General features: G+C 42.5%; 1 long non-coding RNA gene across 2 annotated transcripts in view; it reads left to right on the plus strand.

Moving 5' to 3' along the window:
- LOC125901141 (uncharacterized) overlaps nucleotides 1-26,124 on the plus strand; it is a 163,540-nt gene that overhangs the window by 114,432 nt on the left and 22,984 nt on the right. For both annotated transcript variants that reach the window (XR_007450938.1, XR_007450939.1), the window contains one exon: nucleotides 2,649-2,809. This is a non-coding gene — a long non-coding RNA (uncharacterized LOC125901141). The remainder of the gene's footprint in view (nucleotides 1-2,648; nucleotides 2,810-26,124) is intronic.

Consider the following 26,124-nt stretch of genomic DNA (forward strand, 5'->3'; position numbering starts at 1 on the left):
TGTGGACTCTGGCAACACTAAACTCCCGAGCTTGCCTTAGAAGGACTAAATGCACAAAACAGCTATTTTTAAATATCCCATGGAAAGAGACTCTCACTGTCGCCTGTTTTTAGCCTGAGTGTCAGACTGAAGGTTCTGGGAGCTTCAGTCTGACACTCAGGCTAAAAACCATTGAAGGCGATTTACAAGGGGGAGGGAATTTGATTTTTCCCTAACCAATCAGTAGAGATCAACGACTCACCCAGAATCTGATGTCATTAGTATCCATGCCTCGGGGGTCCCGAAAACAAGCGAGCATTGCCCGTTTAAAATGTCTCCGTCTTCGTGCACGCCCAGCTGCATCGCCGTTAAATCCAGTTTAGCAGCTTCCTTAATTTGGTCCTCCATTAACGCGAGTAGTGGCAAAATACCTCGATAGCATCATTAATGTAGTCTGTAGGATCTGTAGCGGTCGCCATTGTTGCTATCCTCACCAGTTACCCACCAGCGCACAGCTTGACATCAGCGTGGCGCTGATTGGCTAATGGCTAGACCCGCCCCCACCCCCGGCGTTCATTGGTCCTTCCATCGTTTGGACGAGATAAATCACAAATTCATTGCAGTATGCCAGACCAGAGATGCAAGCCTACTCAGTTGAGTGGGCGGGGTCTATGGTCTGGAACCAGGCTAGCCTGTTTTATTTTGTTTCAAAAATGTCTGCACTCAGCCTCGTTCTGTGGATAATAAAGGAGGTGCAGACTTCCTGCTGTGTCACCGGTGATGAGGAAATACAGTGAGTGCTGGACGGAGCAGTGAGTTATAAGGGTACTGTTAGCGGTGGAAACACAAAACAAAGGGTCTTGGTACCATGTCTGAAGGGTTACTTTTGGTTCCAAAGGTACCATACCGAAAGTGTTTGGAGGAAACGGGGCTTTGCACACTTAACCTTTAAGTGCCAAGTCTTGCTTTTTTAAAGTGCATCTGTGTTGTTATTAGGGACTGACTAATTACATGGCCACCATGCCATGGACAGGCAAAGAGAAACACAGACTGCTCAGGTGAGCTAGAGGAACTTTGTTGAATGTAAGGCAGCATATATTATTGACAGTGTAACAGACATCACAATCTTCTTTGCTGAATTTGGAAAAATGCCCAGTGTCTCCGCCTGTAATGTTCGGCCATTAGTAATTGTAGTCATTGGATGTAACTTAAGTTCTATGAGTAGGCAAGAACTGCAAGGAGAGGGAGAGCAAGTGAGACAGCGCCTGGACGTGGGCGGGAGATGTGTCCGTATTCATGTATGCCACCTGCCAAAGTGGCGAGTAAGAGTGACTGTGTTACACACCACTGCCAAATTATACCCACATTAGGTGGGTGGGTGCTACTGTCAAGCCCTTGTGCCTACACATATTCTTTTTTGTATTGTCAAAGTGGTTGTTAGAGAAGGCTCAAAATGTTCCCCTACATTTTTGATATTTTTTAGTATTCCTACTCCTCCTGTGGAGCTATTGCACACTCAGAAATTCACATCATAGACTTTATGAGCAGAATGTAAAATATCCCATTCTCGCCACTAAAGCAGTAACTTACATCACCTACACCGATGCCATCCTGCATTGATCACTTAACAACAAGTGGCCCCGTGAAATGCATTTGTGCCCATAAATGTCAACGTGTTTCAGTGCACCTCATACTTGTTTCACACGCTACAAAGCAGAGAATTCACATATTAAAACTGCCCTTCAAGACTTTGGGACAGCCCATGTAATAAAGGATCCAAATAAAGCATTCCTGGTGGAAATCACAAGCATCCGGAGAGAGAGCGAAAGGCAGAGTGGAACTTTGAACATGTCAGCTGTTTTTTTCAGGCCTGTCTCAGAGGAGAGGTTTATGTAAGTGGTTTATTGCATGCCTGCATCATGGGGGGACAAAGGAGGGGAGACGCAGGGCATTTATGAGATTAGCACAAAGTAAACTTCTTCTTAGAGTGATTTCCCCCTGCAGAGGACATCAGCAGTCAGCAAGACGGAGAGAATAGGAAGAATAGGGTGGGGCAACGGGTTCACCATCAGTTCAGGAATCAGAGAAAATAGCAAAGCGCGGCAGGTCAGAAGGTATTAAATGTTCTCGGGGAAAATGAGAAGAAAGAGCAGGCGACGGGCAAAATGTCTCACGTCTCCATTACCTTAAGTGCATGGTGACGCTGGAGGCAGAGCAGGTGACAGTCATGTCACATGTATGACTGTCATCCATGATGTTGGCACCCGCTCATTGACTTGCAGTACAAGTGTAGGGTTATCCTGGCAGTGTTTCTCAAGGGTACAGCGGAGAATTAAAGCAAAAGACATAAGTCACTGAGCACTTACTGTTTCCTTTGTCTCTGTAGACTTAAAGGTTCTAAAAAAATCTTTGCAATAACCTTTTTTTTTATGAGTACGAACCTTGCAGGACACATCAACCCTTTTACACAAATTCAGTTTGAAAATGTTTTGTTTGTCTGCAGCCTGGGTCTTCAACAGGGGGTCCTCAGAGTGACTGCAGGGGGGATGCAACATTTTTGTTTATAATTTAAGTTTTAAAGGAGCAGTATGTAGGATTTAGTGGCATCTAGTGGTGAGGAATGCAATCTAATCTGTAGATTATAGATTCTGTAATCTGTGTTTTTTCAGGCGCTGTGTGGCTCGTCATGGAGGGGCTGCTAACTATGATGCGGAAACACAAATGGCGCTGGTTGGTTGGTTTATCCATTTTGGGCTGCTGCAGGAACATGACGGTGCAACATGGTGGACTCTGTTGATGAGGATCTACTCCTTAAATGGTTAATACTAAGGTAACAAAAAGACAACCATTCTTATATTTTTTTTTTTGTAGTTTATTTTATTTATTTATTTTTTTTAATTTAAATATGTCTAAAAATATACATTAACATGAAACAATATACTATTAGCAAAGATAATGGCCTCTTTATTAAAATAAATAAATAAAAAATTTACAGTACACAACACTGATAGGCCAACTGTTACCTATGGGACCTAAGGCAAAATCACTGCACATCACTTATCTACAACAGCAAAGTGAAAAAGTAAGCTCAACTTTACGCAACATATTAGCCAATTAGCTTTATTAATATTCCAAGTGTCCAGACATTCCTGTGAGCCACACTGAATTGTTTTGTAACAGTTTGAGCAAAAGACTCCACTCGCGACAATGCAGAAGGGGAAGCTAATGCATCTAGCCATGCTACAACTGCTGCTAACTTAAGCAGGATTTAACTTCTGCATTAAATCGATGTTGTTCCTACTGCGTAGGCTCTAGGTTGACGCAGACCCTGTGCCGTAGCCTGACATCCACCTTCCCAGAAATGTAACTACTTGTTGCGGTGATGCAGACCTCCTGTCTGTTATTGTAAGCTGAAACCATTTCCCTCAGTGGAAACAAAGCTTTTATTTCTTTAATTTCACAGATAAGAAACAATAAATCGTGAAGACAACAAAGCCTCCACAAAATAGCATTTTAAGTCTTGTGTGTGATTTATCCTGGCTTCATATTAGCAGAGCTTGTCGCTAGGATAATTTATACAATGTAAAATGTCATAGGCTGGCGCTAATAACGTTAGCATGTTGTATTTGTTTGGAAAACATGTTTAGTATAAGACAGTTGTTTTGTCAGTGAACCTTGTGAGTTGTAATGGAGCCTAATTTTGTAACGTTACCTTTGTTAAATGTTGCTGTTGTCCCTGGCTTCATATGAGTAGAGGAAAAGTCTGCTAGCTGCTAGGCTAATTTATACAATGTAAAATGCCATAGCCTTGTGCTAAAAACATTAGCATGTTGTATTTGTGGGGAAAATGTGTCCAGATAAAGACAAGTGTTTGTCTGTGAATGCTGGGAGTTATAGTGAAGCTGATTTGTGTACTTGTGTTTGAAACTGTCTCTATTAAGCCATGTTTAATGTGTGTTTTGAATCAACTAAACCATACAGCACTTCACAGAAACCCCACAGCTGACTAGTGTTTTGGAGGTGTAACTGCAGAGTGAGAGGCAACTCAGTTTTGTCCAGTATATGAAGTAGGGTTCTCTTTGAGTTAAGGGGACCTTGGCATTAATAAAACATAAAGACCGCTGGTCTACAGCAAAACATGGATTGTCATTTGGCTGCATGAGATGCTAGTTCTTGGCATAAAGGATAGACCCCATCATTTCTAATAAAATTCTATATTTTACCTTGTGCAACGATATAAAAATGGCTTATAAGGAGGAAATGTGTGAAACCGTGTTACACAAGTAGTCACAGAAGTCAGAATCCATTCTCCGAATTGTTTTGGGGAAACAGGAGAGAAGCCTATCAGTGCAACAAACATCTGACCTGGTGACAAAGTATCAGGTGGGAAGTGGCACTACATCACTCAGAGGGAGACAAACCCAATCTGCCACTTCAGGTCGACTGCATCGAGAGAGGAAGGGAGGGCAAACAACACACACAGGGAAGGAGTCTCAGCCTCTGTCGCCAGTTAGCCATGCACAGCAACAGCTGGGCACTTTGATTAATTTGTCCGAAGGCAGTGATTTATTCGTTTGTAAGGGACCCGCGTGAACTCCACAATGGCTTTACACGGTGTGCATACAAAGGCAACATGCATTCCCACTCGGACTCACTTCATATTTATACAAGTTTTTTTTTCTCTCTCTGGCTCTCTTCCTTCCCCTCGCACCTCTTTCCTTTGCATTAATCAGTTTTGACAGCTACCGAGAAGAGTGTGTTTAATGTGAATTTTTATCATGATTAATTTTGTTTGAAGGAGGTATCTCTGATACATTTTAATGGGGTATCTAGCTTTGATTTCTCCTTGCATGGACTCCAGTGTTGGTTACTCTACCCCGGCCCCCAAAAAAGAAATCGAATACGCTTTCCAAAGCCAGACTAGTATATCGAAACAACACCTGATGAATTTCACATTCTGTAAGTAAAATGCAGGTTTTGCACTTGCACAGATATTATGTGTCTGTAAGGAGATTATCCCTTCAGTTGAAAGATCGTATCGCAAACAGTATTTCCACTAGATTAGGAGCATTCTGAGGGAATATAAGTCTTACTCGCAGCTGGTGCCAGAGTTGCAGAATGTGTTGACGATAGGAGCTGTTTTACTATGGACTCTATGTACACCACCTGTCAGAAGCGGTGCAAAAGAGCATGTGAATAGCGTCCATTAACCCTAAAACTAATCCTGTTATGGATAAACCACCTCTGAAAGGATAAACCTTAAATCACACAGGGTATATGGTGTATGGGTGAAGCAGACGGCTTCACTGCTGCAGCACCATCTATAGACAAAAGCACACCAACAGATCTTAACTGTGCCATTTCTTCCTGCGGTCTCTCCTCTTTTCTCCTCTTCCCCATGCTCTCAAGAACAGACGCATGCACAATTCCCCTCACACACGCACACACACATGCAAAGTGCTGACGCTGGCATTTCGTGCTCTGTGTTTTCACTCTCGGCTCTTATAATCTGTTTTATCTCAGGTGCTGCCAATAGCAGGTTTAATTAATGAGAGGATATTCCTAATGTAATTTAGCCAGCGCAGGATTATAAAATGACACATCACTCTGCAGCCTGCGAGGCAATAAGAGAAAGATACAGTGGATAGGGAACAGGGGGTGGAGGTGGAGGTGGAGGGAGAGGGAAGAGAAAGAGAGAAGGAAGTCTGCGTAACTTTAAAATATTATCAGCAGCACATCAGAGCTCAAAGGGCATTGGAAGCTGAAAATGAATGCATACATCTATGTTGAATCTGTGTGCGAGTGTATGTGTGTTTCTGTTTGTATATTTGGGTTAGTACGTGTGTCAGCAGCCTTACTTTCAAGGGGTTAGGATTTATCTTTGCGTACAGGGGGAGTCCCATACTAATTAAGTCTAGGCCTATTAGAGTGAGCTCCTCAGCCTCGAGCATTACAAAGTGTCACTCTCCCATTCATTCTCTGACCCAGAGAAGCAGCAGGCAGGCAACCAACAGACACGGGGTGACTATTAAAATCCAGATTGCTGATGTCCTGTGTACACCGCTCAATGGATGGATGCCTTTATGAATGGATAGATGCAGTTGGCTCGCTATTGGCCTACCTTGAGTTACCAACAGGGAAGTGTTCTCCTTTAGCTTTACAGTAATGCTCCTCCAAGGCCATTTTTTATGGAGTCACTTAAGATGGTACATTAACATTAACTATAAATAATGAGTTTAATCCACAGGTCAAAAGCACTGGAGGCTGTTTTTGTACATCATCGCTAATTCCATGTAATTTATGCGCCAGATACATTTTAAATGTATGTCGGTATTTGTGAAATAAGCACACTCATACTTTAATTACATGTTGTTATTAGATGTTGATAGGTTTGCAATTTTGTATGTCTCACATATATGACCACAAGGAGACTAATGAAATACATGTAGTAGCATGTTAACTGAGAAAAAATGGCTCCTTTTTCTTACACTGAGCGTTTGTATATAATTTACACACTGAATCCAAAAAAGCAAACATTCCTCTTGAATTGACTCTAACAACAGCAAAACTCTATCAAAACATCCCTTTGCAAACTCTCACACAACTCTCATCCAAGTCTCATTTACCCAGTCGTATGCTCAGTGCTTTCCAAACACATGCATTTTTGCTAAAACATCATGATTTTAAACACTTACACCCACGAGTGGCGCACTCTAGTCGTGCCTGAGCACTCTAAACTCTGCTTGAGCAGAGTTTAAACGCATGCACGTGCCCAGGCAGCCACACTAAACACCCATGTATAACACCGTTTGTACTGACATGATATTAAATCATAATGTTCTAGTGAAAATGCATGTGTTTGAGATATATATAGTTTTGTTGTAGTGAATGTGGTAATTATTTCCATCAGTTGACCTTTCGCTAAGCCACGCCCCTTTGTGATGGTCCAACAAGCTGTAACAGTAAGCATGGAGCCCACACTGTAACTAACGTCACTCCCTGAAGAAATATTATATTTTTGTAAAAATGAAAGAGTGATTCCAGAGAGAAGCAGACAGAGGGGTCTACAGTCTGTGTTTGAAGGATATATCCAGGATGTCAAACTGACTCAGCAGCAACAACAGGTTAAAAAGACAAAGATAGTTAGAAGCTAAAGCCGAACTATAGGCTACAGATCACAGTGTAAAAGTGAACCACCACATCACTGCTGATCATCACAGAAGACAATGAATATAAAGGGAAACTTTGCTGATATTGAACCAGCTGTGTGGCATCACAGTGTGTGCAGATGAACCGTGTTTGGCTTTGCCCCGTGCCGCTGGCAGCACCCAACCACTGCCATCAGATGGGCAGGGATCTCCAGGGGAAGTCAAACAACATTTATCTGCGCACAATGTGATGACACAGAGCTGGTTGAATATCAGCAATGTTTCCCCGCTTCCCTTCACTGGTTCCTGTACAGCAGGGTTGGTCTTTGTTTCACTGTTATAATCATTAAAAAGCAAAAGCAGCATGTGTATACATTCAGTAGGCTATATCTTCAGTAGCTAGCTTGCTAACCCTATGCTTTTCAGGGTTTGATTTTGGTTTTGGAACAGGGAAGAAACGTATATCCTTTTCCAACCTCTCCAGGTAACGAGTATCATTACTACACGACGTGCCCCAGGCACAACATTTAGCTCCAAATCCACAAAACCAGCCTGAAAATGAATGAAATCTGAAACGACTGCATTAGAGTCAATGGAGCACAGCTGTGTTGTTGTCAGACCCTGGCCTGATCCGGCCTGATGCTATGCTATGATTGGCTAGTCTGCGTCCGGGGTCGGGACTTAGCGAAGGGTCAATTCATAAAGAATATTTTTCTTTTTTAGATTCAGCTGAAACCAGGCTTTCTCCATGGACTCAAGGTAACACGTAGTGAGTAATTGAAATAAAAATGGTCATTTCGTGGGTGTTCTTTTAAGTCTGTTGGTTCAAATACTTATTTGAATATTTTTTTAGCACACATTAAATCCCTGTCATGTGCAGTGAAGGACATGAAAGTTATCCATCCCTATAGACGAATACACAACTGAAGGATTGTAGACGCCAACCTCTCCGACCTAATACAGTGAAATTTCCACTAGCCTGGACAAATTATTACTGTAGCTCAGCATGTATTCCATTTATTACAATCTGTGACATTGTTCAAGAACAGAAAGGCTTACTGTAATATCAGAGTTGACATAGGTTTAATTAAGTGTCTGGACACGGACCTCAATTCATAAATTACATGTTCTATCATGCATTTGGAGGGAATAAAAGAGGTAAGATAAAAAAAGATAAAAGAACAAATGATATATTCTGTTTTAAAAAGCCAAACAGATGGGGTGTGTATGGAGACAATATGTACACATACTGTATATAAGTGAGGTCTTGGCACCAGGTGCTGCAAAATGGCCTCACCTTCAACTGTATTTATCACACATATTTTGGCCATGTCAACCATGCTGTATCAGCTGGACTAATGAGACTTTTCTTACCAGTTGGCTGGAAACACTGGAGACTATAGGCCACACTTAAACTCAGGAGTGTCAAAGTCATTTTAGTTCATTGGCCACATACAGTCCAGTTTGATCTCAGATGGGCCAGACCAGACCTTTAAAAGCATTGCATTGTAAGTAACATCAGCTCCAATGTTTTCCCTTTTTTTCTGTAAAGAATTACATTGTGTAGATGTTCATCCTTTTACAAAACACATAAACAACCTGAGATGTCTTAAGAAAATAAGTGCAATTTCAAAAATATGTCTGTTATTCCACAGTCAGTCAGTCTACTTCTCACTGCCATTACATGTGCATTTATCTTTACATTTCCTGATACAGATTATTTTGAACTGAAGCTGCTGATTGACTATTTTTCCTGAAACCTGGCACCTCTTAGGCTGCTTTCAGACCTAGAGTTGTCTTGCTTTGGTCCGAATCAGGGACTAATTTTGTCACAGTGTTGCATAGTTACCTAGAGTTGTTTCGTGTTCTCACGGCAGCATATACAAGCGGACCAGATCAAATGCCTTGTGTGAGAAAGCTGCTCTTGATTGGTCAGAATTTCCATGCGGGAAAAATCCAGGAAGTAAACAAAACGTTGAAGAAGAGTACACTTGCAAGATAAATGTGACACTTTCTAATGTCACAATGGAGGGACAACTACGCAGGTTGATTTTAGCGCTGCTCATCGTGTACCATATTGCTGTCATTGTTCATTTTAGTCAAACCATAGAGTTTGAAAACGAGGTGCGGCTCCAACTAGAAAACAATGTTTTGATGCATTGGATGTGCTGAATGTGCATATTAAGGCAGTACAGGAGGAGGTGCACATTAATAATCCTCCAGGACTGTAACATGCTCATGTTTAACCCAAACAATGTGTCATGTGACTGCAGTTGGTTCAGATCAAGGTCGGAACACGTTCTCACCACAAACGAACCGCACCAGAATTCGATTGTAACCAAACCAAGACCACCTCTTCAAGAAGGTCTCGGTCCGGTTGTTTTGGTGCGCATCTGAGTGTGACCGCTGTGTTCACACCTGCCCAAATGAACCGCACTTAGGGGGCAAACGAACTTGAGTTCGACTGAACCGAAGCAAACAGGGTAAGTGTGAAAGCACCCTTATATGCTGTATGTGGAGGCAGCTTATTAAAAATATTTGTTTATTGTTTGGTGTCAAACCCTAGTTGCTGTAGTAATTTCGATAGGAGCAAAGGAGAAAGTCAGGTGATGAAGGAAAACAGTGACAAACTTCACTTAAGAAGGAAGTCAGGATGGATGGATGGTAAAACAAACATAGGACTTTCACACAGGAGAACCAAACATGGCCGGTGTGAAAGCACCCTTAGTCTAGTCATCTGTGGGGCCGGATTGGACTCTTTGGTGGGCCGGTTCTGGCCCACTGGCCGTATGTTTGACACCCCTGCTTTAATTGATGCACCTGCAGTTTCGGATACATTTGAATGTTTGGAACACGCTGTAGTTGTGTTGGCTTTGAATACTCATAAAAGTTGTGAATACTGTGTCAGACCTCTCTGAAGTCAGAGACATGTTGTACTGGTAAAATTAAAACATTGTTCTTGTGTATCTGTATTTTAGTTGCTACAATGTGACAGTGCTTGTGCAAGTGTGATAATGATATCATACAAGTACAATGTCTGCTTTCTAAGATCATCAAAGAGATTTGAAATCTGAAAAATTCCCCCAAATATTTAAAGCAACCAAAGGCATTCTGTGGTTACATTGTGCATACACAGTTTGGTTTATCCAATGCTGAACATAATAGCTTACAGCTTTGTCTTTCTGTATTTTTCTTTCTCTTTTATTGTTACATGCAATCTGACCATTGGGTTTAAATTTAGGATGTTAACATTTGGCAGTTCTGTGGTGTAACTATGTCCCACACTTTATGAGAAATCTCATTCCGGAGAGCTTGATTTGTTTTCCAGATGATTTGTAAAAGCTGCAGCACATTCATTTCAAGCCACTTAAACATTAAAGGCTATAAAACGCCGTACACATTTGGAACATCATTTGAAGAATTTGGAGCGGCAGAGAATTTTGTAATTGGCAAGATTAATAATATTTACAGCGTTGAGATGCAAATCTCCCTTCGCCGGAGCCCCATGAATAATTGAGTGCGAACAATCACTCTGAATAATTCATTTCTAAATATTCTTCAGTGTGTTTTTTATGACCAGAGGGCAAGCTGAGTTTTGTGACAGCAGCAATGTGCGGCGGTAATTACGCTGAGCGTCTGCGGCCCCTCTTAATTGCTGGGAGAAGTTCCTTCGCGCCAGCAGGCTTCTTCAGAGAGGAGGAGAGATGGAGGGAAAAAGACGGTGAGACAGAGACAGAGAATAGGGAGAGAGTAAACAATCCTTCTCTCCTTCTTTCTATCCATCTTCCCACTCATATCCCCTTACTACGCTTTCCATCACTGAGATTTCCTGTACCAGCTCTCCCTGCCCGTTAGCCGCTCATGAGTAGAATATTGATGCTAATGGAATTAATTACTTGTGGTGTGTTGTATTTTTTCAACATGTACATCTTAACGGCGAGGTCTGTTGCTGGGGCGGAGGTGAGCGCTGGGACAGCAGAGCAGACTTTGAAGGAGGTGGGAAATTAGAAAGGGAGCTTTAAGGAAGAGATAAGTTGATGTGTGCAGTGAGGCCTCCAGACCTCCAGGACCTACTAGGAATACCACGCTCCTGATTAAAATCACAGCTATCATTAAAGCAGCGCCCAACTCGCCGTTTTTAATTGAGGGGTTTTAAAGAGACACTGTGACTTGACTATAAAACGCAGAAAAGCAGAGGCTGAACCCAAAGGTGTTTTCTCTGTGCTTCCAGCTGCTCAGGCCACTGGTGTTAATGATGGATCCTCCTGCTGTTAAGGCCACTGGTGTTAATGATAAATACACCAATTAATTTTTCAAAAAGAAAACACATGACAAATACCCCGTGAGTGTTATGCACAAACATCTCATCAGAATTGTTTCATTTACTCCAAGATGCTTTTTTTCCTGCAGGTGTCTGCAAATGTTCTGATTTATCATTGTTGTATTGTTGTTGGTGTTTTTTCCTCCTGGTTTACATCACACAAATGCAATCACTGCACAACCAAAATCCCCCGTAATAACTCAAGCCTGTTTCTCTTCACTCGGATCCCCTGAGATGTTGCCACTGAGACGTACGCGATGGTCTCTTTCATTGGTCGTGGCGTAAACTGAAACAGAATGTCAGGAGTATTGCAGACAAGAAAGCACTTTGTTAAAATTTTATTATGCCTTGATAGATGATTTGCACCTGTTCTGATTACAACCATAAAACACAGTTCCAAGCTTCATCATCCATCTCTTGAAGCGGAATATGCTTGGCGCTTAACTGAAATCCCCTATTGTGAGATAATAACACAACAAAAGATTTTGCGCTTTGGAGCTTTGGCAGGATTTAAAGTTTTTTTGGCACGGGGTAGATTACCTGTTTTCTGCTGTCTTCTCTTGTTAATTACCTCTAACAACAGTGGCGTTGTACTTTGTCAGACACCCAAAGCCACACTCACACCCCGTGGCCTCTCTCCTCATCTTGTCTCGTCTCTCTTCTCCTTTACTCGCCTCGCCTGCACTTTTGCAGTGTAGCCAGAAACTTAACCAGAGGCCTCGCTGCCCGGCTATCGATCTGCGTGTCGTAATGATGGCTGAGAGATTGCCTGCACCGGGGAGTGATCTGGGAGCTAGTGCAGGATTAAGGAAGGCATGGATTGCTATCGATTTCTATCTGATACAATCATTTCATTTGGGCTCAAATCTCCTTCCTGCTGCATTGTGAGCCAATCCATGGCAGAGATCTTTTAATTCTCCCCCTCCCCTGCTCCCTTCAGAGGAGCCTAATGCTATAACATGCCACTCTACTAACAGGGTTAACACCTCCTGTTGTTCTCGCCATTACTACAAAACTTATTAATTAAAGCCAAGCAGAGGACTAAGACCTCTGGGCCCCACCCCCATGAGAGCCCTGAGATGGAATGAGGTCTCAGAGAAGATCTCGACTTGACCATCCGATAGGGCCGATGGTTAATACAGCAATGCTCGGCTGTGACAGATTTGTGAATAGCAGGGTCATTTACTTTGATTGATTGTTTTGTGTTGAGAATGCCCTATTTTCCCCCTGAAAATAAGGCCAATTTATTGAGCAGCAGTGTCTCATGGGTGAGTGTTTTTAATTTGTTGTCTCTGCTGATGAGATGTATCACTGTCACTAGATTTATGTCCTCAGCTCAGCATGCAAGGGGCCCTTTTAACGCTCACGCGGGTTGTACAGTATGAAAACATAGATCATTGACGATACACTGTGATAGATAAATGAAGAGGAACATTCTTGATACACAGCGCCATGAAACAAATCCTCTCGACTGCTCAGAGAATAAAATGTGAGCCATACTTCCCGAACCAAGTGGTATTGCTGTTGATGCGACGGCACACCCACGCTTATCACGCAAATGAGTGTGGACGGATGTTATCGTGCTCAAATGCAAGCTAATATTGTGTTTATCCCTTCTACTTTTCTTTTCCAGGCTTATGGCAGCTTATTATCTCAGCCCCTGCACTTCTGGGTTGATGAATTTCACATACGAGTATCATGCTGACACAGACATGCTTTGTTAGGGGCTTGTTTCCTAGCATGCTCTTCAATTAGTCCAATTTATGTAGCAAGGCCCGGATTCACCTTCAAAGCAGGGGAGCAAACAGCCAGGCTCCTATTGATTTGGCCCTGCTTTTCCTCTCGGCCATTGATTAAATCTCCGGCATTATTTGCTGTACAGGCCAGGGGGATGGCGTTATTGCTCTGCTCTGCCGTTACCTGTCAGTTGCCAGCCCGAGCAGACAGAGAAATAAGGCCACCAGAGGTAGAAGAGAGAGGGATGAAATGAAAAACAAGAGCACCCCTCCTCATGCTTTTTTCTTCCCTCTCTTTTTTTTTAAACTACGGGAACGGATTTGTCCCCTAATGAAGGTCTTACCACGGAAACGAGAGTGGTCGAGGGGGTCACAGGGGTTCCTGGAAACGCCCTCTTATCCCGGGCTGGCTTACCCCCACAGCCACTGGAGATGACAGTGCCCCAGTCCAAGTGTTTGACCCCTCTGATTGATTCATCGTAATCAACTGCGGACCAGGAAGAATCCCGAGGATGCCTGTGTAGTGGGGAAAGGCACCTTGGGACCATACAGACAATCACTAGACCCTCCATCAATTTAAACATGACAGAAACCAAAGACAGAGAGACAGAGAGCTGCCGCTGGTGAGGGTGAGAAAGAAGGGAGGCGGGGGTGGTGGTGAGTAAGGTGGGGATGGATAGATGACTGCGTATCTATGTGTGTGGGTGTGTGTGGATGGGTGGTGATAGTGGGATATAGGACGTAGGAGGGTCCCTAAGGCCAAGACAGTTAATTAGCTTTGTGAGAAAACAATCACACTAACAAGCCAAACAAACTTATTAGACTACTTCCATTATCCTTCCTGCTCTCCCAGGGCCGCCGCCAAAGTGGCAGTTTGAGAGACAGCTTTTCTTCTGTAGATTTTACACCTTTGCATGCTGATTCCGGTCAGACGGCAGAAACACCACAAACTCTTACACATACTTGATGACCGCCCTCGCGTGGAATGATACTCGCTCATTCTCGCGCTTTCACAGAACATTTTTAATCACCTCTGAAATGTAGCCTGCGTATTTGTTTTGGCAGGAAATGAGGCCGGTTCAATTATGTGTGAGATACAAAGGGAAATGATTCCACAAGCGTCCCCTTTCTCACTTTCTTCAGGCATGACTGCACCACTAGCTTTATGTCACTGGTGTATAGTACAAGCCGGCGATAAAAATGAGCTTGGCGCATAAAGCAGCATCTGCCCACGCAATCTGCACTGCACTGAGTGTCCAGTCTTCAGCAGCCCCTGAAAGCACAAACACACTCCCCTCTCGTACGAGTGCCTCAACAGATTAAATAATGTTCAACATAAATTCTAAAGGAAGGGAGGGGATCACCAAATTTGGACTCGGCTCTCAGCAGAGTGTGTGATTTGAGCGTTTATATGCTGACCCGTAAATTGCCCAAAAAAAAAAAAAGTGCTTCTGCATGCATAAACACACTTCTCCCATCACACTCACATAAACATACACAAAGTCATATAAAAAACCCTGATGCACATAATCGGAGATGTATTTATCTAAGTTTATTACCAGCGTAGAGCGCCGTGATCTTGTATTAAAGCACATGTAGTCTGGCACCACTGGCATATGGGCACATGGGACGATATGTCATGCTGAACATAAAGGGGCCACGGTGTAGAGTGAGAGCAGATGCAGTCCTCCAGGGGTGTGGCTGGCACCGGGCTGCTTTCCTTGGCCACTGTCCATGCTCTCCCACTGGTGCAGGACTGTAGGAGATGCCTTTAATATGGCTTTAAGTCCCATTGAACAGTGGGGAACCCAGGGATCCAATTTAATACCGGCCAGCTGCCCAACTCGCCTGCTCACAGTCTGCCATATGTAGGTCTTAGTGCGAGTGAGTGTGAGCAAGTTGTGTGACTGTGTGTGTATGTTTTAATGATGCATGCGTGAGTGTGTTTTGGAGTCGATGTGAACGTGCACACAAGTGTCTGGATTTCGTCTTAGCCCAGGGGTTTACTATGCAAAACTTTAACAAATGAGAAAAACATTGTGTAATGTCGAGAAATGTGATCATGAATATCAAGCAGGAACATCTGGAAACTTAAAAACTAAAAATCAGGTCATTTCAAAACACTGTCTGACCTAAGAACTAAAAAAAAGTTATAGTGCAGCAATGAAACTTCAGAAATTCAATAAATGTTCTTGAAGAATATCTCATTTATTGCTCAGTTTAGCCGTGAGTGAAATATATTATTGAGACAAAAAGTCTTGTCTAAGCAGCAACCCCTGTCCCTGACTTCTGCATGACCTTGCAATTTTGTCCAATTGCAGCAACTTTACAACAAATTTGGCAATTTAAAATGGGTAAAATCTCATTTCATTGTAGAGCTACTGGCCTTGTCTTTCTCCTGTCTTTCTCTGTTTATCGTTAGACTAGCTTACTGCTGCACCCATTAACAGGGCTAACTGTTAGCATGACATGGCTAACATTACCCAACGTTTATTAATGGGTTTACTGACAGTCAACACATTTCAGTGTCGGTTTGACTTTGTTGGGTGACCATTAAACAGCTAGGTGTGAAATCTCAGCCACTGCTGCTGTGTTAGCTTGTGCTAACTGGGCAAAGAGAGCAGCTCAAGGAGGCGGTCCTTCAGGGCTGTTTCTAGTTCCCCCCTACATCGACTCCCTCACTATCTCAAATAGATTCCCTTCGCTAAGTCCCGCCCCCGGACGCAGACTGGCCGATCATAACGTTACATTGGCCAGCTCAGTCCAGGGTCCGACAACAATGCAGCTGTGCTCCATTGGCTCTAATGCAATTGTTTCAGATTTCCTGCATTTTCAGGCTGGTTTTGTAGATTTGGAGCCAAATGTTGTGCCTGGTTTGAGAGATTGGAAAAAGATATAAATTTCTTCCCTGTTCCAAAATCAAACTCTGAAAAGTATAGGGTTAGCTAGCTAGCTACTGAAGGTACTGAAGGAAAGCAGGGAAACTTTGCTGATATTCAACCAGCTGTGTGTTCTGTTCTGTTCCGTGGGAAACACTAAATTCTCATAATGACAAGCTCCGAATCTGAGATGGCATTGTAACTTTTCACTTGCTCCTGCTATTTAATTGCAAAAACACTTAAACACAACTTAAAAACATTGCTACATGCATCTCCATTTTTTTTTTTAGAAAAGGTGCTGTGAAATCAGGCATTTCAGGCCACAACAACAGCCTGCAAAATCCTTGAGGGACTAAAATGCCCAACCTTACAGCAGAATTAAACATGTTTACAGCCTGGTATGAAAAACAGTTTTGGTCTCTGTTGCTAATTTTCCCATTCATGCCAACTGTACGGGGGTTAATTTTTATGCAACTCTTCCATTAAAATTTTATTAAGGCTTCAAGTTATGCATAATTAGGGCGTGGCCACTTGAGTAACACGCTGTCTGCTAGGCGTCACCACGGGCTCTCTGTCAGATCCACCCCTCGCTCCTCCCCAGCTCCCTCCTCTCATCCAAATATAGGCACTTCAGGCTATTAAACAGTTGTACATAAACCCAATTGGTGACGTCACATTGGCCACGTCCATTATTTTAATACAGTCAGTCTATATTTCTGCCCAATCAACTTTTTAGACTAACATAGATTTAATATCTCTCTGGGAAAATCAAGGTCTGTTAGCTCATTCATGTAAAGATTATTGCTCTTGGACTGGAAAAACTGAAATGTAACAGTCCTAAAATAAGATACAAGGACTTTCCTGAATTGCCCTTTTTCTAGTGTAAAAGATAACAAGGAGGCCAGAGATGGGTAGCGTTGAAAAAACAAAAAAGGATGAAATCACACTTAAACTATGCTCATATAACCAAATGTGGTTTCTTTCTGTTCTGCTGGGTACGGTGTACTCAGCGGCTAAAAAAAAATGTGGTATTCCAAGAACGGATGGGCCCCTCAGTGCTCTCACTCCTTGGGCGAAAAGCCAAATCCCGCTGCCCAGCTCCTCCTTCGAGAGCAGTGAGAAGCTGTGAGAGCTGAGGTTTGACACTGGGCCACTGGAGACCAGCTACCCTAACCTCAACCCTGACCCCGAAACCACTGCAGGACTCCTGAGGCCACCCTCGCTCGGAACACGTGTGAACGACATTTACTGTGCAGCGGAATTCACTGCTCCCTCAGTGATCTCGTAAGCTGTATACGTGTGCAGACAAATGGGTGTGTGTGTGTGTGTGTGTGTGTGTGTGTGTGTAGTTTCAGGTCACATTCTTTTTTTACAGTGGTGAGCTAGGTTTTGCTACATGCTTCATTACTGAGAGAGAAGTCTGGCTTACAAATGCCCTTTTGAACAGAGCTGTGCCATCGTTAAAGTTTGCTGACTTTCACTAGTTCCTCTGTGTGTGGCTGATTCTCCCTGATTGTTACAAATAAACAGCATGTAGAGGGGTGATGAAAGAAAATGAACAATTGCAGATGAAGTGTGTGTGTGTGTGTGTGTGTGTGTGTGTGTGTGTGTGTGTGTGTGTGTGCACGTGCGTGCAGAGTAATGATGCACTGTGTCTGACCGAGGAGTCACATCCTAATGATGGATGGTCGATTATAGAGAGATCTTTGTGCCCGTCCCAGGCCCAATGTGCTCTGTTATTAGCTTGCATATAAATGGATCATACCCAGCAGCCTCTTCACTCTCACTGCCTAACGACTTTAGATACGCAGACCTGTCTCTCCATCAATAAGGCAAAGTTATACTGGGAATTAATGTGTGTTTGTGTGTGTATGTGTACAGTGCATTTGCCAATACAACCTTGTTTGCCAATGACTTGGTTAGATTTAGGAAAAAAAAAAACGTGTTGGTTTAAAATAAGTATGTTTGTTATCCAACTTAAGTCATGTGTGTAAGTTACCTTACTTTACGTACATGACATAAGTTAATTACGCTACGCTACGCTTTATCTGTACGTCTGTTAAGAAAAACAACACGTTCTCACTCCCAACTCATCAAATACCAATGCTCAGTCAGTGAGCCTGCACATCAAACTATGATGGTCCAACCCAGTCTCACTCAAAAGTCGTTGAAATCCGGCACTTGGGGAGTGACTTGTGGCATAAGACACTCACGAAAAAGCCGTCCTTTAACAGTGGCATGATACAAAGCCGGTTGCCATTAGAGTTTACCGACGTGTGGCGAAGTCAGGGTGAAACATAGCGGGACAAAAGCGAAAGTTAAGGCAGCGAAAGTCTGAGTAGGGTGGTTGGGAGAAGTGGTGGATGGGTCCATCAAACACCGACTTTCACCCCGGAGAGCGGCGTTCGCATCCTGTCAGCCTATAAAGCCAAACCCTGTTCTTTTTTCCTAAACTTTACCACGTGTTTTTGTTGCCCAAACCTAACCTCGAGCATTAATTTTTGAAGGAAAAAAAAGATGTCAGTTTGCTGTGTTGTACCATTGTCGTGCATTTATTTTGAAATATGGAAATGTATTTTTAAAGAAGACAGTGCATGTAACAGGCAGAACTTGGCACGGCGTCCCAAAACGTCAACAACCAACGCACCCAGGCTACATTTGACATTGTATCTGGACATAGAAAGTCCATGACAAACGTCGATATGTGACTAGGTTGGTCAGTTTTGGGCATTTAGGGACAGTGTGTCAATTTATGCTTGTTACATGCATTGTGTGTTTTCAAAATAAACTTCCTGTTTTATAAGGAATGTACTTCTCTGCTCATTAAATGCATGCCGTCTCTTTTCGAGATAAACTTAGAACACTGGTAAAAAACATTGTTTTTAAGCACACATCCTTCAGTTAGTAAGGCAACAAAAGTACGTGGTTAGGTTTAGAAAAAACCCCAAAAAACATCAGAGTTTGGCTTAAAATAAGTACATCACATGCCAAGCATCAGTAGCGTAGTACGCTACACACACTGCATTGTAATTAAACTAACTCAATTGACTTTTGGTTTTACAAACGAAACAGCGGTCTCCTGGATGAAAGTCCAGAATTTGTTTGACCCATCCACGTCCCTTCAGCTCTCCCTATGTAGACGTTCTTGCACTTTATACTATGGTAGTTGCTTGAAACATCAGAAAATTCCACTGTCTGGTGTGTCTCCTATCGCCTCTAAAGCGTGCCTGTGTGTGTCGTATCTGACGCAGAGGCCACTGACCAAGTGTCAGCATTTGAAAAGTTGCGAGTGAGAAAAACGTTGACTTTTGAATTGAAACAGGACATGAACTCGGTTTCCTGTGTGAAAGTCCTACGTTTGTTTTACCCATTTATCCGTCCTGACCTCCGTCTTACATGAACTTTGTCACTGTTTTTCTTAATTACCTGACTTTCTCCTATGCTTCTGTCATAATTATTACAGCCACTAGAGGTTGACGCCAAACAATAAACATATATTTCTATTAAGCTGCTTCCACAGACTGCCTATAAGGCTGCTTTTTGGGGAGGAGGATAGTCTGGTGTGTGCGTATGTGAATGTGACAGACAACAGTTCACTTTAAGTCCTAAAGACCTGTCACTACCATCTCTCTCCCCTATCAGGTGTCATGAGGGCTTTTTTCCCAGGGTTCTGTGTGTGGGTGTGTGTTTAAGTGTGAGAAATGAGTGTTTTTCCAGACTGTGATTCTAAACCCCTTTTGTAGTGACGTCATGAGCCCTTTAAAAGAGAGTGAAACCTTGTGTTGTTAAAAGACTGAAAACTGATTTCATGAGAGCGGCAAATATTGTGGTTAGGGGTGGGGTGGATTTTTTTCTTTAACATTTATTTGCACATGTATTTCAGTATGTGTGTGTGTTTGTATATATATCTATGAGTATATATCATTACATACTGGCAATAGTGCTGCTCAATGCTGTGACTAAACATAGTGTTAAGCATGCAGTACAGTGTGTGTGAGTGTGTGTATGGGCAGAGGGTACACTCTTTGCCAAAAGGCATTTCCTAATTTACTACCTGGCAATCCTCAGTGTGGAGGAAGCACGCCATCCAGGGATACATAAATCTTTGTAACATACAGGTTATTGCTCTTTTTATGTTGAAATTCTGCTTGCCATCGAATGTTACAAACAGTGTTTGCTTTAACAACACAATCTGTTCTACACAACCGCCATTTGTTTTATGGACTATATAAGTTTCCGAGTTACACTCACGAGCAACAGACAGACAGCGGGAGAGATATAGCTGAGCATAATGAACTGCCTCCCTCCCCAATAATCTACAAAGTGACATCAGCACCATATTTAAGGGGAAAAAGTGAATTATGTAAAATGTCTGGCAGTATTTCCCACCTCATATTGCTGTGGTAAATCATTAGAGAGCATCATTGAGATTGCTGCTACAAACAAGAATGTTTCATAAATCTGTGTTTCTGTAATTGTGTGTATTATGCCAGCGTGTGTGTGTATGTGTGTGTGCTTGTATCATTAGACTAAAGTCCCAGAAACCTTCCCTAATGATGCTGACGTGTCTTCCTTTTGGGGTCGCTGTCTGCCAATTTGGGGCAAGTTACACATATTTCTAGTAACAAAAGTGTTTATGAAATCATTAGCTCTTTTCTGTGACCTTTTGTGTTCCTCAAAAGAGCAACCAGGAATTTCTTCCTGTACGCTTCGATTGAAGTATCTCACAATAACTTTTTTTTTCCTTCTACTTTATGGAAGCGTTTCCCAGGCTGCTCTGCAGAAATAATTGGAGAAAAAAATAAAACAAGGCACCAAGTGCAGCACAAAAGATAAGCGCTTGACAACATTTGAACTTTCCTTCACCCCTGGTATCTTTCATTACTCGATTATTTGAAGGCCTTATCGTGACTGTACCTAATGTGTGAGTAAAGTGTCCACAACATGTAGCCGAAACGTTGACACTATCCTTTGCCAGACAAATATGTGAAATAATATTTTTGAAATAACATTGGGACATAGTATAGGAGGCCTCTCTGGTTTACAGCCACCAGCAGGGAGGGAACTGGGATTGGCATGCATGTCAAGTAAAAGGTCCAGTGTGTATTAGGGGGGTTTATTAGCAGAAATGGAATATAGAATAATAAATATGTTTGCTTTTTCACCTGAAAATTAGAACTGTCGCATTTTTGTAATGTTAAAATGAGCTGATTATATCTACATAGGGAGCTTATCCATGGAGATCGCCATGTTTCACCACCATGTTTCTACAGTAGCCCAGAGTAGACAAACCAAACACTGACTCAAGATAGGTTCATTAGCATTTTTTTTTTTGCATTTTCGCATCAGTTAGAGAAGTCGTCCTGTGACGAGTACGTTGGAAAACTCAGCACTTTTTTTTAACGTGAAACTGCTTATCAGAGATAAAAGGTGAGCCCACATTAGCAGGTGCTGGGCTAGCAGCCTGCTAATGTGGGCTCTCTGACATGCTGAACAGTGTTGGAGAAACATTGATTTCTAAAGCAGGATTTATACTCATTGTGAGCATTTATACTTGTGCGGTGGTGTCTCTGTGTCACTCTGCAGTTACACCTCCAAATCACTAGTTATTGTCAGGGTTTCTGTGAAGTGCTGTGAAGTTTAGTTGATTCAAAACACACATTAAACATGACTTAATAGTGATAATTTCGAATATAAGTACACAAATCAGCTTCACTATAACTCACAGCATTCACAGACAAAGCATTTGTCTTTATCTGGACACATTTTCCCCACTAATACAACATGCTAATGTTTTTAGCATAAGCCTATGGCATTTTACATTGTGTAAATTAGCCTAGCAGCTAGTGGACTTTTCGTCTACTCGTGAAGCCAGGGACAACAGCAACATTTAACAAAGGTAACGGCACACAAATCGGTTCCATTATAACTCACAAGGTTCACTGACAAAACAACTGTCTTATACTAAACATGTTTTCCAAACAAATATAATATGCTAACATTTTTTAGCACAAGCCTATGGCGTTTTACATTGTATAAATTAGCCTAGTGACAAGCGGAGATTTTCTCTACTCCTATGAAGCCAGGATAAATCACACGAGACTTAAAATGCTATTTCGTGGAGGCTTTATTGTCTTCACAATGTATTGTTTCTAATCTGTGAGATTAAAGTAAATAAAAGCTTCGTTTTCAGTGAGGGAAATGGTTTCAGCTTACAAAAATAGACAGGAGGTCTGCGCCGCTGCAACATGTAGTGACATTTCTAGGGAGGTGCACGTCAGACTCTCTACGTTGACGCAGAGCCTACACTGTAGGTATGGCGTTGATTCAACGCACAAGTATAATCCCGCATAACATGACACTGCTTCATTCAGTGTTTTTACCACTTTTGAATTACCAAGTCTATTTGTTTTGGAGAGGAAGAGACATCTGCAGAGAATTTGACTCCCAGTAAAAACCTCCAGAACAATAAACACTGAAGGAATTCTAAGCGGCAACGTTTCAGCTGGTTGCAATTTGTAATTCTCACAGCTAGATGGCACTAAATACCCCTAAATCTTACACACTGTACCTTTAAATGTGTGCTCTGCCTCGTGACACAACCCAACAGTTCACATGTGTGTGCGCTTGTGTGCTGTTAGGGCAGCTTTCTCAGTGTGTGTGTGTGTGTGTGTGTGTGTGTGTGTGTGTGTGTGTGTGTGTGTGTGTGTGTGTGTGTGTGTGTGTGTGTGTGTGTGTGTGTGTGTGTGTGTGTGTGTGTGTGTGTGTGCGTGTTTGTGTGTGTGTGTGTGTGTGTGTGTATGTGTGTGTTGGGATGGTAGGACAGAAGAGAGAAGGTTGGAGAGCAGGAGGATAAGGGGTGGTGAGGAAGGTAAGGGGAGGGTGAAGGGCAGTAATGGGGTCAGCCTCAAAGGTGAGGGCTATAATCCATCAGTAACCTCTCCTCCCACATACCCAGCATACAGCCATGTGCGGAGCATGCATCTGTACACATAAGCACACACAGACACACTCACACTGACATACACATTCTCATTTAACCCCAGCATCAAACCCCCAGCCCAGCGTCTTTCGTTTGATGAAAACCAGAATGCCCCAGCAGATCACACAAATCCCCCTTTAACTTTCCAACAACTTTAGCATCATAGGCCAAACTGTGTCTGTGTTGACAATATTTAATGCCCAGGGATTATCCTCAGAGTTCAACAAAGAATTTAGACCGCTGCCGTCTCACTGTGGGTTTACACAAGCTTTTGATGGATACCCTCTGAATCTATTAACCAGCTGTGTACTGTAGGTGTAGCAGTACCCTCTGGAGTGCTGCATCACTCTTTACTGCTCTGTAGTTTCGTGTTAATTGTACCAGGCTCCGTCTAGGTGCCAGCTGGAAAGGATGGAATATCCCAAGCTGTCATCAGCAGCTTGTTCTTAAGCTCTAAAACCCCAGAGTGTTCATAGTCAGTCAGTCTGCACTTTATTACTGGACTGAAAATACTAAATGTTTGCTTCTCGTTTCTTCAGTCACCAGATGAGATGTTCAACAAGTACACCCGACTGAGATCTGTAAGGCAGCGATGCCAGAAACAGTGGAAAACCTCAAACACCACAAGCTTTACGGTTTAAGTTTAATTTTTAACACAGAAACTGAAGTGATCCCCTCTTTCCCTTTTAACAGCAAAGGAAAGAGAATAACCCAAGATTGCATGATGCTGTTGGAATAATTCATTTTTTTTCTTGCGGTTGCCACATTGCTTAGAGGGTGTATAGGCACTGAAACTTGGCTGGCCTTACAAGTGAGAGGAATGAGAGCTTTAAACCTCCGGCCAGGTTCTGCCTGGAACAAGGCAATCTCCTTCGCTCACAGAGCCTGCATTTTTAATGAGAACATCTGCTCCGGTGGCCCTCTGGTGGAACCAAGGCTTGCTTAATCACACAGTCGAGCCCCTCAAGTCCCTCGCAGTGGGATCTGCTCAGCCCAGTGATCAGACAGAGCTGGCCACTTTGCACTCAAAAAAAACCTCATCCATATCTAGTAGAAGTTAAAACAAGGCAGTGAAAGAATCTGACTGAAAAGAGACAAAGAGAGTCGGCACAGACAGAGGTCTATTAGTGGGACATGTGCACTAGCCACATCTTATTTCTCTCATTAAGGCCTCTACGGACACTTTCTACTCCTGAAAACTGAATTATCTTAAAAGAGTGGATCCATTTGAAAAAGTTGGTGTACTCTTATTGTATAGACCGGGAAAATGGAGCTCTGCTCAAGCAATTTTAAGCTAACTAAGACTGTGAATTCAATAATCAACTGGTTTTAGTGAATTACTTAGGCTATATTCATCAGAAGTCGGCAGGATAGGCTACACATTATGCATGGCTGTAATCCAAAAGTAAACAGAGCAGAAGAAGTAGAGGTTGCGAACCAGAAACAAAACAAGTTGCGTTGGCCAGTTAATCCATCTACAAGAGAAAAACAGAGAGAGGTCTTCAGGAATGTGTTTCAGTTTTAATTGTTCTTATATATCAGCTAGTACTGGCCATGTTTCATGCTGTCCAGAGACGATGATATATTAATGCAATAATTCTGTTTGCTATTTTGTTTTGTTTTGTCTTTAGTAATAATCAAGTGTGTTGCCGTCTTGGTTCACGCTGGTTCAGACTACAGAGCCTCTGTGTTTTTATTTTATTATCTGCATAAGTACAGGCGCAACTTCTAAACCTCGGCTACATGAAGATGATGATCAGTCATGTGAGTTCAGTGTTCACTATGTGGGAACTTATTTGGCATTTTCACATCCCATTTATCACATGATCTCTTTTCAACGAAGGCAAAAGCCATCTCAAGCAACATAAAAACTTTTTTGTGCAGTTGAGGAAGTTCTAATGCGATACTTCAAAATGCATTTATAAAACATGGATACTGTTGCATAGTCTTTTTCACATACTGTATCAGCTACAGTTAGAACCTGCCTTTATTGCCTCCAGCTCTCCCCTCCTATCTTTCTGCAGTTATTGTTATATGATTGTGCGAGTATGAAAGTGTTGTGTTCAAGTGCCTTATTTTAGCAGCCTAGGAATGACTGTTACCTTAGTTATCAAGTACAGTAGCTTTATGGCCCACAATCACACCAACATTTCTAACTTATGCTGACAAAAGAAATAATAAGTTATGTCAACGTAACCATTCACATATTGTCTCCTGTTATATATTAATGCTAAATCAAGGACCAACCAGTCATCAGTTATCTCTGTCTCAAGCAAACGGTAACCTCTGGGACTGAGATATGAAGACAACACAGAAGTGCCAAAACTACAGTTCTTTAAATGGCCACTTGAGGCTGCCCCCAGAAGCCAGTCAGTCCCCACAGACACCCATTATTAAATGCCCTATTTCCCAACTTTACAGTATTAATAGACATCCCAGCCAACATTTATACATGGGGCCCACGTGGGTAGTAAACAGGATAAAAAATGGGCCATATATGGGGTTGTTCATGGGTTATATATTGGCCCCATACCAACTTCCCACATGGGTGGGTTTCCCCAAGTGGGCCCTAGATAAGATGCCCATTTTGAGGTCTTACACACTTGGTACCCAGTAGCCCTAACATAATCATATGGGCCCTACATACAAATGCTGGCCGGGATGGATTTTTCCATAACTCACCTGTTTCCACTTTGACAAATATGGTTACTTTTGGCTCTGAAAAAACCAAGATGGAGATGGCTGAAGTGCCAAACTTGAGGCTATAAACGGGAGTCAACAAACCAGTTGCAATGTTAGGGCACTGGTTCCTAACCTGGGGGTTCAGACCTTCACTAGGGGCTTCCAAAGCTTCATGAGGGGGTCACGAGGCCTTCTTGATTTTAAGGGGTGTAAAACTTTTTAAAAATATACAGTAGGCCTATTTTTCCGTATTTTATTCATTTCTGTAAAGAAAACTAAATGAAATTCTTACTTTAAAAGTTGAGGTTATTATCCAAGATAAGGGCACAGTGAAGACCTGCACTCTCTGCTCAACAGTCTGGTCCTGCATTAGGTGATGTCACGGTAGCTACGTCCA

The sequence above is a fragment of the Epinephelus fuscoguttatus genome, linkage group LG14, assembly GCF_011397635.1.
Source record: "Epinephelus fuscoguttatus linkage group LG14, E.fuscoguttatus.final_Chr_v1".
In the NCBI taxonomy this organism is placed as follows: Eukaryota; Metazoa; Chordata; class Actinopteri; order Perciformes; family Serranidae; genus Epinephelus; species Epinephelus fuscoguttatus.